Here is a 15,578-nt window from a genome sequence, read left to right on the forward strand (position 1 = left end):
ATGATGTACCTGGAAATAAGCAATGCCATTGAGGAATCATAGTTGCGGATGAATGAGGGACTTGCATACACTGTAGATTCATTCTTAGCTTGATCGGAAAACAGTTAAAACTCTATTTGCCTACTTTCAGAGGCCTACAGGCAGCCATTCATGGCCATTGTCATCCATGATAACCTGTGGAACTGTTGCAGCATCTTTAGCAGGTGCTTCAATTTCACATACTGAGCTGTTGTCATATTTGTGGGACTCTGGACCAACTTTCTCATATAAATGATAATCTGTGGACCAGCTCTGATGTTAAGAGTCATTATCTGTTGACGTTCAGAGGGTATTTTCATACTCGTTGGACAGAGGACCAAATTTTAATTTTCTGATTTCTTGTTAGTCATAATCTTATAATTCAAAGTTGAATCTTGTGGACCAGCTCTATATTGTCACACATTGCCATATTATGGCCGAACAAGCATTCGAAGTAAAATAAAGGCCTTGACTTGACTTGACTTGTTTTCATATCTGTGGGACTCTGGACTAAATTTCTCAATTCATGCTAACCATTATTTCTTTTGTCAAAAATGATATCTGCTGTCACTGATTATTTTCATACTCGTGGGACTGTGGACCAACTTCTTAATTTCTGTTTTCTTGTAAGTCGTAATCTGAATTGTTGAATCTTTTCGACCAGCTCCATTTTCACACTTCGTTGCTTTAAACTTAAGGGACGGATTACTACAAGCTGCATGTGATCAGTCTCAATGTCATCAATGATAACTTGTGGAACTGTCGCAGCATCTTTAGCAGCTTGCTGCTTTCACATAGTTTCTAAACCTACATATAGGCACCTTAAAACCTGAAGCCTCGAGTGGGTACCGCTAAAGCTCTAAACCTACGTGTACCCAAGGTTTTGGGCAGGTACCTCTAAATCTACATGTGCCTAAGGTTTTGGGCAGGTACCTCTAAATCTACATGTGCCTAAGGTTTTGGGCAGGTACCTCTAAACCTACATGTGCCTAAGGTTTTGGGCAGGTACCTCTAAACCAACATGTGCCTAAGGTTTAGGGCAGGTACCTCTAAACCTACATGTGCCTAAGGTTTAGGGCAGGTACCTCTAAACCTACATGTGCCTAAGGTTTTGGGCAGGTACCTCTAAACCTACATGTGCCTAAGGTTTTGGGCAGGTTACTCTAAACCTATATGAGCCAGAGATTTTGGGCAGGTACCTCTCAACCTTCATTTGCCTACAGTTTTGGGCAGGCAGTTCTAATCTTACACGTGCCTACAGTTCTGGGCAGGCAGTTCTAATCTTACATGTGACTACAGTTTGGGGCAGGCAGTTCTAATCTTACATGTTCCTACAGTTTTGGGCAGGCAGTTCTAATCTTACATGTGACTACAGTTTGGGGCAGGCACTTCTAATCTTACATGTGCCTACAGTTTTGGGCAGGCAGTTCTAATCTTACATGTGACTACAGTTTGGGGAAGGCAGTTCTAATCTTACATATGCCTACAGTTTTGGGCAGGCAGTTCTAATCTTACATATGCCTACAGTTTTGGGCAGGCAGTTCTAATCTTACATGTGCCTACAGTTTTGGGCAGGCAGTTCTAATCTTACATGTGCCTACAGTTTTGGGCAGGCAGTTCTACTCTTACATGTGCCTACAGTTTTGGGCAGGCAGTTCTAATCTTACATGTGACTACAGTTTGGGGCAGGCAGTTCTAATCTTACATGTGCCTACAGTTTTGGGCAGGCAGATCTAATCTTACATGTGCCTACAGTTTGGGGCAGGCAGTTCTAATCTTACATGTGCCTACAGTTTTGGGCAGGCAGATCTAATCTTACATGTGCCTACAGTTTTGGGCAGGCAGTTCTACTCTTACATGTGCCTACAGTTTTGGGCAGGCAGTTCTAATCTTACATGTGCCTACGGTTTTGGGCAGGCAGTTCTAATCTTACATGTGCCTACGGTTTTGGGCAGGCAGTTCTAATCTTACATGTGCCTACAGGTTTTGGGTAGGCAGATCTAATCTTACATGTGCCTACAGTTTTGGGCAGGTAGTTCTAATCTTACATGTGCCTACAGTTTTGGGCAGGCAGTTCTAATCTTACATGTGCCTGCAGTTTTGGGCAGGCAGTTCTAATCTTACATGTGCCTACAGTTTTGGGCAGGCAGTTCTAATCTTACATGTGCCTACAGTTTTGGGCAGGCAGTTCTAATCTTACATGTGCCTACAGTTTTGGGCAGGCAGTTCTAATCTTACATGTGCCTACAGTTTTGGGCAGGCAGTTCTAATCTTACATGTGCCTACAGTTTTGGGCAGGCAGTTCAAATCTTACATGTGCCTACAGTTTTGGTCAGGCAGTTCTAAGCCTATATGTGCAAAGAGTTTTGGGGAAATACATCTAAACCTATATGTGCCTACAGTTTTACACCTGGTACTAGGCTAATTACACCTGTAGCGAAATCATATGACATCTAATTTAAAGCATGTTACATCTGTTTTAAAGTCCTTGACATCTGTTAAAACCTTGTAAAGCCCATATTAAAGCTTGTGGGGCACCTGTATTTAAGTTTGATACACCTGTTAAAAGCTTGTGGGGCACCTGTATGAAAGCTACAGACATGTTTTAAAGCTTGTGACATCTATATGAAAACATGTCACACCTGTTTTAAAGCTTGTGACACCTGTATGAAAACATGTTACACCTGTTTTAAAGCTTCTGACACCTGTATGAAAACATGTTACATCTGTTTAAAGCTTGTGACACCAGTATGAAAACATGTTACACCTGTTTTAAAGCTTGTGACACCTGTATGAAAACATGTTACACCTATTCTAAAGCTCGTGACACCTGTTTGAAAGCATGTTACACCTGTTTTAAAGCCTATGACACCTGTATGAAAATATGTTACACCTGTTTTAAAGCTAATGGTGCTTGTTATAAAGCTTGTGACACTTGTTTGAAAGCATGTTACACTCATTTCAATGCTTGTGACACCTGTTACAAAGCTTGTGACACCTATTTTAAAGCTTGTGGCACCAGTTAAAAGCTTTTGACACCTGTTTTAATGCTAGTGACACCTGTTTTAAAGCTTGTAACAGATATTGCAAATTTTGTGACACCTGTTAAAAGCTTGTTACACCTGCTTGAAAGCTTGTCATGCTTGTTTTGTTTTAAAGCCTATGTTTTAGGAGCAACTTGTCTTAAAGTCGAGGAAACATTCGCCCCAACGCGTGGGGCGATTTGTGCAAATCTTCCTGAACTTCCTGCGGCACCTACTGCAGGTCTTGCGGCGGCCGCTACAAGTTGCCCTTCTCCAAAACCTGTTCCTGACACAACTCTTCCAAAAGTTGCTGCAAGTTCCCACACACAGATCTGTAGGTTGTAGATCGTTTAGCAAGCTTTTAGATACTTGACTAGCAGGTGTGGCACATATGATTTCTGCTTCGAAGTTATTAGACCCTGTCATCAGTTGTCTAATGGGAAACATGTTGCAAGCGCAGTGCCAGGGGTTGTTTCTAATGTCAACAGTTAAAATGGGAGCGAGTACTGGCATTATGTCAGGTGTGAGGGTGGTAAACAGATTCTCCTTCAGATCCAAATCCGTTAGGCTATCAAGTCCCTTAAATGTGTCAGCATCGAGTCTGGTCAACTGATTCGCGTGAATATGCAATTGTTCCAGAGTACCTAGTCCCGCAAATATGCCGGCTGGTAGACTAGACAACTGATTCTCTTCAAGAAACAAGCCCACTAGGCTGCTTAGTCCCGTAAATACGCCCACTGGCAGACTAGTTAACTGATTCCACCCAAGATATAACTGCTCCAGGTTACCTAGTCCCGCAAATGCGCCAGCTTCAAGATTAGTCAACTGAATTACGTCAGCGCTCAAAACAAGCAGGTTTGGCAAGTCTTGGAATGTTCCACTCTCTATCGTAGGGATCGCATTTTCTGTAAGAATTATAGTGTCCAAGCTACCATACCTAGTGAAATCAGATTGACTTAAGGTTGTGATTTGATTCTGAAATAAGTCAAGCAGAGTGATGGTTGTAGGCAGGTCCTGGGGGATGCTGGTTTGGTCCGCACAGATACAGGATTCAGCGTCACAGAAACTGCCGCAGTCTTGCGCTGCTGTCGGTCCAGCTTCCTTCAGGACGATCAGTAGCAGAACCAGGAGTCTCTTCCCCAGCATGTTGAACTTCTCAAGCCTATTTTTTTCCAGAAATAAGAGTAAAATAAAACTGGAGTTCCAAGACTTCATACATTCGCAAAATGATGTAATCCTTTTGGAGCGACGTATCATAATTGTTTCTTGTTGATTATGCAAAAACGGTCCTCATTTGCATAAATCATCAAATTGTTTTGTCTTTATCCAAATAACACAAGCTGTTCAAAGTATGAAAGTCTTATTTTCCAATCAGCAAAAAATGCCTTTTCGTCATTTCCTCATGAATTATGTAAATGAGGTCCTCATTTGCATGGTTTATGTTTAATAATTTCCACGTTCACTAAACTCCCAAATGCTTCAGGAATAAATGACCATCATATATGGAATTATAGTATTATCTCATTAATTATGTTAATGCGGTATCCACTGTCCAAAATGCTTGCTGAATAAGAAGGATTTGTATTGTCTTATATTTCCAACGTCTATCAATGGGATACCCGCTGAATTATCATTAATCATGCTTGTAAATATATCAAGCAAAAGTCAAGGTCGACTTGTGCCCCCCCCCCTGACGACTTAATTGGGTATTGCATCAGAACTTCTGTTTTTTGTATCCTTTATCTCGCACATGTATGCTATGGTGTTGACGTTTTGGTGGCAAGTATCTGTTGCTGATCATGAATAGGTGTAGGTTTGGTCCCCCTAGCAGGTTATTCTGGAACTGCAGGGACGTTTTTGTTATAACCAATTAAAGGGGATGGTCACATGATTCTCACAATGCTCACGACAGAATGCCCAAACCCCAGGCCTCAGAAAGGTCAGACAGTGCAGTACATATACATATTATATAATCCCAAAGCCATCAGTCATGAGCCAGGTATCCAAACCTACTATAGCTCCCGAGTCTCTTTTGTCTTCTCCGCAAATAGAAGAGACCCGGGAGTTATAATAGGTATGGATGCCAAGTTAATGACTCATCCCTAGAAGGCAAAGGGCAACTGAGCGGTGACTGATCAACAGACTACTTCGTACTGTTGCAGGGGTCAGGGAGGTCACACGGCAGACGTCAGACAAACCGGTTCCGTGCAATCAATTGAAAGGTAATTATGATAAGACGGTAGTTATATAATTACTGTATCAACCGGGTGAAGGTAATATCTTGTTTGTGCCGCAATCATGAACTGAGAGAGAGCTGGTCTTTGAATTAAACAAGACTTGATGATTTTTTTCTTCACTCAATGTTCACCATGTAACAAGACTGTATCTCTTCTCCTAGGTCAGAAACATGATGAATGATTGAGAACTGATACTAGTCATGCTTGTACATGTATCAAGCAATGATCAATGTCGATTTGTGGCTTCCTGGCGACTTCCCTTGGTACTGCAGCAGAACTTCAGTTTTCCTTTTTTGTACTGTATATGCATGCATGGTCTTGATGTGAGGGGGAGGGGAGGGGGGCAGATATATCATTTGATGTCAGGATGAATGGTAGGTTTGGTCCGCCTAACAGCTTGTTCTTGAACTGCAGGGGCATTTTTGTTTGCACCTTTCAAAGGGGATGGTCACATGATCCTTACACTGTTCACAACAGAATGGCTACACCTGATCTCCGTAAGGTCAGACAGTGCAGCAGACATATTATATAATTCCAAGGCCATGACTCATCCATAGAAGGCAAAAGACTGGGCGTCAACTTGTTCAGACTACTGCCTACTGTTGCAGGGGTCAGGAAGGTCACACGACACACGTCAGACAAAACCGGTTCAGTGCAACCAGTGGAAAGTTGAACATTAAAAAGCCTCCATGAAACGTACTTAAAATGTCCTGTCTGCGATGTTTGACTTTATCACAAAAGACGAAATCGTGGACAAACTTTGCAGTATTTTCGACAGAAGTAAAACTATAGAAGAGGGTTTTAGTCAATGTGTTGCTGACATAAGCAAGTCCAAATAGTGAGCAACGCACATAGCTTTTAATTGCATCTAAGTAGGAGGATTGATCTAATCTATCCTAAGCTAACATTGGCAAGAAAGATGTTACAGTCTTCTTTCTCAACACACTTAGAGGTTACTCTTCCTTTAAACTTCCGAATGTGGGACATGATTTCCATGGATAAATACTTTGTTCAAGAGTCTTTGTTTGCGTTGACCTGGCCTGAAAACCACCTCGTGTAGGCAATCATCAGACACAGACAACCAGGTTAAAAGAGTCTCTTCCATAGTGAAACCAAGGAGGGTTAATCAAGGAGGTTTAACCTCCTTGGTTAAACCCGCCCTGTCCTGAGCAACCTTTTGTCCTAAGCAACCATTTTTCTCAGTCCCTTGAGTGGTTGCTGAGGACAGGCTTGACTGTGTGTCAGACTGAGTATGAGGGACAGAGTTTATAGGCCAATAACTCATACGCTAAGTCAAAACAACCTTGACCAACTTTTTGCATTGACATATATTTCAGACAAGATACAGCAGACATATTTCATCGACCACTGACTAGACGTTCCGGCAAATTTGGACAATTCCAGTCCCTTGTACACGTCACACTAATCACTATGTATTTTGCTTAGGCAAAAAGAATGGCATGATGCACAGAAGCACCCTCTAGCATTGAGTTACACAGTTTGACTAACTTGATGTCGCGTATTTTCAAACAGGATGCCAAAGGTTCACTCATGGTACAATGCTCAACTTTCTTCCAAGTTAAAGCTCCAACACTAAGGTATTCACGGATCAAATTTTCAGCGACCACTGTCGCCTTCTTCCAACGACCACTGTCGCCTTCTTCCAGCGACCACTGTTGCCTTCTTCCAGCGACCACTGTCGCCTTCTTCCAGCGACCACTGTCGCCTTCTTCCAACGACCACTGTCGCCTTCTTCTAACGACCACTGTCGCCTTCTTCAGGATCAACAATGAAAAAATGACGACAGTGATCGTTGAAAATTTGATCCGTGAATACATCAGTGTTGGAAGAAAGTTTAGCATTGTACTATGCTTACTACCAACACAAGATGATCATATCTTATGATTACTACCAACACAGATGAGCTTCGAATTCCATGACAAAAGGTTCACTCAGTTTCAACTGTACAGGACCTATACTGACAAAATAGAAACATGACTTTGCCCACTGTAGATCGTTCAGTTGAAAAATAACTGAAATGGATTTTTCCACCAACCTTAACAGTTATGTTGAAGAAACTTTACTTTCTCTCCAGTCACTTCACCCAAGGCAAAGGCACCTGCAAAGAAAAATATTTTTATTATGATATGGGTGCATTTCCAAGATTCATTAAGTTGTGTCAGTTTTAAAGAACACATCAGGTGTCAGGTTGGCAAAGATTTTGCAACTTATAAGAAGCAGACAAAATGCAGTCATCTTCTGTTGTTCACAACTAGAAGTCCTTGGAATTTTCAAAGATTGATTTTAAGATTACAAAAGGACACTCTGAATGCAGGCTGGTTTATAACTATCATCATCCTCAAATCGGGCGGCTTGCCCGGACTAAGGCTGCTCTCTCCCTCCAGGCGTCACGGTCCGCCATTAGTTGGTCTAGTTCTTCAGACCTTACCCCAACGTCCCCACCTGGCTGGTCGATGTAGGTCCGTCGGGGTCGCCCGACACAGGAGTGCCCATGAGTTGGTGTCCAGAGCAGGAGTTCGCTTCTAAGGGAGGAAGCGAATAACTATAACTAGTGTAATAAGCCCAGCCAAAGGGTACAGCCGAAGGGATTGGTTGCGGGTTGCGCGCTTTTGGTCTGGCACCCAGGCTATAGGAACTAGGATGACTCACTTATTATTTGATGGTATGGATGGATGACAGATCTTGACTCTCCTGTCTGAGACCCTCTGTAAGTGTCGGGAGTCCGTCTTACACTGTTCGTCACTACGGCGCACTGTAGTGTTTGAACTAGGTGGATATGATTTTAAATGTGAGCGCACACTGGTATTTGTGGTAATTATATAATTACTTTACCAACCAGGTGAAGGTAATGTGTGTACGTGCAGCAGCCATGAACTCAAAAACAACATCTGTCAGACAGAGCTGATCTTTGAATTAAACATAACTTGATTGTTTTTGTTCGTTTGTTTTTACTCGATGGACACAAATGCCATTTCAAGGTTATGGGTTGCATTAGCCTGACGAATCGCGCTCCTAGTGGCCAGCCGGTCCTGTAACCGCCATCCCCCTCTTGGGTGGGGGTCAGTAACCTCCGGCCGAGAGCTTGTGTAAATACAGGCTATGTATGGGTTGCATAAATAGGACTTTGAAAACCTCTCCTCTCCCTAAGTCAGAACATCACGATTCAGACAAGCTAGACTGACTTGGTTTTCTTGTTTTTCTCTTGCAAAGCTTTGAACTAAAATGTCCACGAACCAACGAAGACATTGATGTGGCCCTATTTTTGACCACAAAAGTCCCACATGCAACATGTGGAATTATCATGCCCTGGGGAATCAACCATATATGGTCTGTGGTGACTTTTTAAAAGGTAAAGGGTCAGAAACATCTTAAATGTCAGTCTGAGATTGCATCATCATCATCAATATGTGCAGCCGCCATTATCTCAGTTTAAATCTGCACGTAAAGCTCACTGCCACGACTCCTGCATTGAAGGCAAAAGACTGGGCGTCAACTTGTTCAGACTACTGTCTACTGTTGCAGGGGTCAGGAAGGTTACACGACAAACGTCAGACAAAACCGGTTCAGTGCAACCAGTGGAAAGTTGAACATTAAAAAACCTCAATGAAATGTACCTAAAATGTCCTGTCCGCGATGTTTGACTTTATCACAAAAGACGAACTCGTAGACAAACTTTGCAGTAATTTCAATAGAAGTAAAACTAGAGAAGAGGGTTTTAATCAATGTGTTGCTGACATAAGTAAGTCCAAAAAGTAAGAAGAATGAAATTGAATCCAATCTATCCTAAGCTAACATCGGCAAGAAAGATGTTGCAGTCTTCTTTCTCAACACACTTAGAGGTTACTCTTCCTTTAAACTTCCGAATGTGGGACATGATTTCCATGGATAAATACTTTGTTCAAGAGTCTTTGTTTGCGTTGACCTGGCCTGATAACCACTTCGTGTAGGCAATCACCAGACACAGACAACCAGGTTAAACCAAGGAGGTTTAATCAAGGAGGTTTAACCTCCTTGGTTAAACCCACCCTGTCCTGAGCAGCCTCTTGTCTTCAGCAACCCTTTTTCTCAGTCCCTTTTGTGATTGCTGGGGACAGGCTTGACTGTGTGTCGGACTGAGTGTGAGTGACACAGTTCATTGACCAATAACTCATACGCTAAGTCAAAACAACTTGTAGTGGGAGGGAGAACGGGACGGAGACCGTGCGCTCGACGCCCTACTGTCAGCGGGGCTTTCTCGGTCGTGGTGACGAGAGCGGCTTGCACGAGTTTGATCCCTCTCCGTATTTAAAGCGGACCCAATAAATCGGCGATGCTCTTATCCACCGATTTCATCAGCCGGTCGTCAGCCCGTAGGTCACGGATGGTCTTGCCTGTCTGTATCAGCTTCCGTGTCGCTTATGTCTGACCATAGTCCCTTGGCGAACTCTTTCGTGCGACTCCGGCGATGCAGGTCTCCCAGGGAACGGCGGACCCTCTCGTCCCTGCGCAACCGGTCGTAGCTGTCTTCGGACCGCGGACGTTCCTCTCGGCATTTGCCCACTCCGTGGGGTCCCTTGTGACCCTTAACGGGAAGCGAACATGCTCGGCAGTACTTCGAACCCGCCATAGGTCGGTCGAGGCGCGGACGACAGGAAACCTGGAACTAAAATTCGATGGAGAACGGACCGCTCTGGGAGTCGACTAGTACCGCCGAGAACAGGGGGGAAGTGGTCTGAGCGGAGATGCCGACGGGGGTGAGCACGTGCTGGCCTGCTCGGGACGCGTCGGTGGAGGCGGAGCTTGCGAGGCCAAGCCAATTAGCAAAAATGACCACGGGGATATTTTTCCACCATAGTTTTCAGACAAGATATAGCAGACACATTGGCCATTGACAGTCCGGCAAATTTGGACAATTCCAGTCCCTTGTACGCGTCGCACTATTTTGCTTAGGCAAAAACAATGGCATGATGCACAGAACCAGCTCAGTCTAGCATTGAGCTACATAGTTTGACTAACTTGATGTCGCGTATTTTCAAACAGGATACCAAAGGTTCACTCATGGTACAATGCTAAACTTTCTTCCAAGTTAAAGCTCCAACACTAAGGTATTCACGGATCAAATTTTCAGCGACCACTGTCGCCTTCTTCCAGCGACCACTGTCGCCTTCTTCCAGCGACCACTGTCGCCTTCTTCAGGATCAATAATGAAAAATGACTACAGTGGTCGTTGAAAATTTGATCCGTGAATACATCAGTGTTGGAAGAAAGTTTAGCATTGTACTATGCTTACTACCAACACAAGATGATCATATCTTATGATTACTACCAACACAGATGAGCTTCGAATTCCATGATAAAAGGTTCACTCAGTTTCAACTGTACAGAATCTATACTAACAAAAAAGAAGTATGACTTTGCCCACTGATCGTTCAGTTGAAAAATAACTGAAATGGGATTTTCACCAACCTTGACAGTTATGTTGAAGAAACTTTACTTGCTCTCCAGTCACTTTACCCAAGATGAGGAAAGGCACCTGCAAAGAAAAAAAAATGTTATCATGATATAGGTGCTTTTTCAAGATTCATTAAGTTGAGTAACAGTTCTAAAGAACACATCAGGTGTCAGGTTGGCAAGGATTTTACAACTTATAAGAAGCAGACAAAATGCAGTCATCCTATGTTGTTCACAACTAGAAGTCCTTGGAAATTTCAAAGATTGATTTTAAGATTACAAAAGGACACTCTGAATGCAGGTTGGTTTATAACTATAATCATCCTCAAATCGGGCGGCTTGCCCAGACTAAGGCTGCTCTCTCCCTCCAGGCGTCACGGTCCGCCATTAGTTGGTCTAGTTCTTCAGACCTTACCCCGACGTCCCCACCTGGTTGGTCGATGTAGGTCCGTCGGGGTCGCCCGACACAGGAGTGCCCATGAGTTGGTGTCCAGAGCAGGAGTTCGCTTCTAAGGGAGGAAGCGAATAACTATAACTAGTGTAATAAGCCCAGCCAAAAGGTATAGCCGAAGGGATTGGTTTCGGGTTGCGCGCTTTTGGTCTGGCATCCAGGCTATAGGACTTATGATGACTCACTTATTATTTGATGGTATGGTTGATGGCAGATCTTGGCTCTCCTGTCTGAGACCTTCTTAAAGTGTCGGTAGTCCGTCTCACACTGTTCGTCACTGCTGCGCACCGTAGTGGTTGAACTAGGTGGATTTGATTTTAAATGTGAGCGCACACTGAAATTTGTGGTGATTATATACATCAGTGGTAATTATATAATTACTGTATCAACCAGGTGAAAGTAATATGTGGTTTGTGTAGCAGTCATGAACTCAAAAACAACGTTTGTCAGACAGAGCTGATCTTTGAATTAAACAGAACTCGATGAATATTGTGTTGTTGTTTTTTTCACTCAATGGACTCAAGGGACACTTCAATGTGACGGGTTGCATGGGTAGGAATTTGACAGCATCTCTTCTCCATAAATCAGAACATCATGGTTGAGACAAGCTAGACTGACTGATTTTTCTTGTTTTCCTCTTCCAACACTTTTTCCTTTTCCTTTTTTCCATGGACAGAGGAAAGACATTGATGTGGCCCTATTCATGACTACATGAGTCCAACATGCAACATGTGATATTATCGTGCCTCTAGGAATCAACCATATATGGTCTGTGGTGACCTTTCAAGGGATCAAGGGTCAGAAAAAAATTGAAATGTCAGTCTGAGAGCACATTATCATCACCGTGTGCAGCCGCCATTATCTCGGTTTAAATCTGCACGTAACGTTCCCTGCCTAAAAAGCTTGCTGAATAAGAAGGATTTATTGATGAAGGTTAGACATCCAGGTAATAAGATACGCCAAAAATAGTTACTCAAGCAACTGGATTTTTTTATCCAGTTGCCTGAGTAACTATTTTTGGCGTAAGAAAGATTTGTATTTTCGTCTATTTCACGCGACACTCTATATGAAGCAATACTAGCCATTCTTGTAAATGTCATCCTGCTTGTTTCTTTGTTTGTTTCTTTGTTTATTTCTCTAAAGCAGCCTTGTTGCAATCTTTGCGCTGAATTGTCAGGTCTGTTTACACTAACACATGTCGGCGCACAGAATTATGACTGAACACATTCATAACATTCAAAAACATTACAGATGTACTACATACATACGTAATTACAAGTCTAAAAGTAATGGGATTGACTACATGCATCGCAGCTAGGTGTGACCATGGGTCAGTAGTATTCTACTGCGAAACACATACTCTATAGCTTCTTAAAGGACAGCTACACACAAAAATAAAAATAAAGTATTCTATACTATGCTAAATACGCCCCAAACTTTAGCCCAAAGTCAAGTTCTCACTTGCTTCACATAAGCCCGTCCTAGTTTTGGAATCTTTTCCATTTTGTAACTCATGCTGTTATTGCGCCTTCTCACCTGATGATTGAATTATTCACATAATTACCTTCGTCAAGAAGGTTATATTTTAATGCGTGGCTGTGTGTCTGTTAGTGAACACGATAAGTCGAGAACGCCTGGGTGGATTGTTGTCGTATTTGGTGTGTTGGTGGGTATGTGGGAAATCTCAAGATGATTAGATTTTTGGGCGAACTACTTTGCATAATTAACGAGGAAAGTTTAAAAATCTGTTGTATTGCATCATCAGTCTCTGTAAAATCTGGTATAGTGAAGGAGATATTCCCATAGTGACATGGCTCATGCCCATGGGGGCTTACTGGTAGTGGTGAAGCAGACCTGAAAGGTAACAGCTCACATGGTCTGCTAGACTGCAGTAGTAACAAGTCAAGTTAGAGTGGTTTAGAAAAAAACAGGTGACGTAAGGATTAGTAGGAAAGGGATGATTGAGCCTAATTATTACCTTCACCAAAAAAGTATTTTCAGTAGCGTTTGTAGCAAAATGCTACAATATCCTTCTTTGCTAAGATAACTTCTCATACGCCAAAAATAATTACTCAAGCAACTGGATAAGATTTTGAAACAGTCAGACGAATCAACCTTTTTTAAAGACTACTTCAAGACATCCTAAATTGTCTTAACCTCATTAACATATCTATTCAGAGTTTTGGTATAAAACCTGGTGTTCACAGTCCTATCGTTAGTCACTGACGAAAGACAGTGGATACTGTCTGAAACGTCTGACTGTTTTAAAATCTTATCCAGTTGCTTGAGTAATTATTTTTGGCGTATCTTATTACCTGGATGTCTAACCTTCATCAACGTATAACTTCTCATACTTTGGGCAACTTCTGTTATTTGGGTGGAAAAGGTGATCAATTGATGTAGTTTATGCAAATGAGGACCTTTTTTGTATAATCAATGATAAACATCCTATTATTGGCGAAGGTATGAGGTTGTGAAACTCTAGTTCAATTATCTGCAAAGAAGGCGTCAGCACGCCATAAGTTAAGTTGCAAACGGTGGGAGATTCCAGAACTAGGACGGACTTATGTGAAACAACTTGAAGTAAGAACTTGACTTCGGGATATATCAAGCATAGTATAGAAGACTTTTAGATTTTTTGTGTAGCTTTCCTTTAATATTGTCAAATGGTTTTGAAATATCTAGATGTCAATTGGATTGAAATCTGTATGTAACTATTTCTTAGAAAATGCTATCAACAACCAACCAGAGACAAGCTGACTGAGAGAAAGGACTAAATGTGTCTTCTGACATTTCCCTCGCCTGTCATTTCATCATCACAGTTTTGATGTGGTGCAGAAACAACCCTTTACACTTTTATCAACAAAAGGCACGCCCGCAACTGTATAAATGCCTACGTTTGTTACGTAATGCCTTGGTCACATTTCCAACCCGGGGCCCGGCCGGGCAGCTTCTGGGAAAGAAAACTATGATATAAAAGACAACAGAACACACAAAACTTTACTATATGTTATGTAAATTCTTTGTATGCATATTTTATTCTTTGTTCTCTCACACAGCCCGGTCGGGCCCTGGCTTGTAAATATGACCCAAGCATCAGCGGGGATTTATTTTCGTGTTAAGGCGAAAATAGAGTGTTCGCGGTGGTTTTACGTTCGCAGTTGAAAGAATACTTTACTTTAGTGCTACATGGAATTGTGTAGTCACATAATGGACACCCGACGCCTTCAAGGCCCTATCGCACAGGACGACCTCGACCGACGGATTTATAATATTGACCGAGCGCGCTCAACGAATTTCATCGATTTGCCTGGATGCCAGACCCAGTGCAAGACTATGATAATGCCATCGGCCGGGGGAGCAACATGCCCCGCTCGCAGATTTGGTGAGGTGGGCACCTTACCTCTAATTATCTCGGGCACAAGGCCCGCCCGCTAAAATAGTTTCTACCACTTTTCTCTAAACGTAAATCGCGGACGCATTCAATCACTTCTAAAGTGCCAAAATTGTCAATCTGAAATCATCTTTTGGAAGCTGACACCTTCCACTATCTCACCGGCGAGTTTGTTTTGTCAGATTCAGTCGTTAACGCAAGTTAGAAAGCGATTTGTCGAGTCATGGCTGGTTCGAATCTGAGTTTCAAAGCGATCGATTGGTCGGGGTGAGGGTACTAACTTTGTGAGTGGGACATTTGTTTCTCCTCCTGCCAAAGAGACCGGCATTGCCTCGCACGCTATGTGGTTATATATTCAAGACTTACCAAAGTTCGGTTGTCGGCAGATCTTGGCTCTTTGGTCTGAGACTGACGTCTGTACGTGTCGGGAGTCCGTCTTACAGTGTCCTTCACCGCTGTCCAGTAGTGGTTGAACTGGGTAGGGTTTATTTTACATGTGAGCGCACATTGAATCAAGTCATTAGCGACTTACATGCTCACAGGAGATAAATCAGTTACTGTTCACACTGAAGGTCACTTGTTGCATATGTAGCAGTCAGAAACGAAGTGTTCTTGTCAGAGAGAGCGGGTCTTTGAGATCCTATGACAGTCTAGTGTATTTGATTTTAGATGTGAGCTCATACTGATTCAAGTAATTAGCGACTTACATGCCCACAGGTGATAAATCGGTTACTGTTAGAACCAACCGGGTGAAGGTAATTTGTTGCTTGTGTTCCGTTCAGGAACTCAGAAACAAAGTGTGATTGTCAGAGAGAGCGGATCTTTGAGGTCCTATGATGAAAAAAAAAACCGTCTAGTGTTTGAACAAGGTCAAGGTGTATTTGGTTTTAGATGTGAGATCTGTAATCATTGCAGCTTGTCTTACTTGCCTATAGGTCATCAACCTGTGGTAATTACAGTAACTGTTCCAATCAGGTGGAGATAATCTGTTGTTTGTGTCGCAG

At 42.6% G+C, this 15,578-nt stretch overlaps 1 long non-coding RNA gene across 1 annotated transcript; it reads right to left on the reverse strand.

Annotated features, from left to right (window-relative positions):
- Positions 1-2,034: 2,034 nt before the first annotated feature.
- On the reverse strand, positions 2,035-11,344 carry LOC136423790 (uncharacterized). The gene is made up of 3 exons (XR_010753793.1): positions 11,145-11,344; positions 10,745-10,811; positions 2,035-4,203 (listed from the first exon to the last, which is right to left on the reverse strand). It is a non-coding gene; the product is annotated as an uncharacterized lncRNA (long non-coding RNA).
- Positions 11,345-15,578: the final 4,234 nt, after the last annotated feature.

Source organism: Branchiostoma lanceolatum, chromosome 1, assembly GCF_035083965.1.
Source record: "Branchiostoma lanceolatum isolate klBraLanc5 chromosome 1, klBraLanc5.hap2, whole genome shotgun sequence".
NCBI lineage: Eukaryota > Metazoa > Chordata > Leptocardii > Amphioxiformes > Branchiostomatidae > Branchiostoma > Branchiostoma lanceolatum.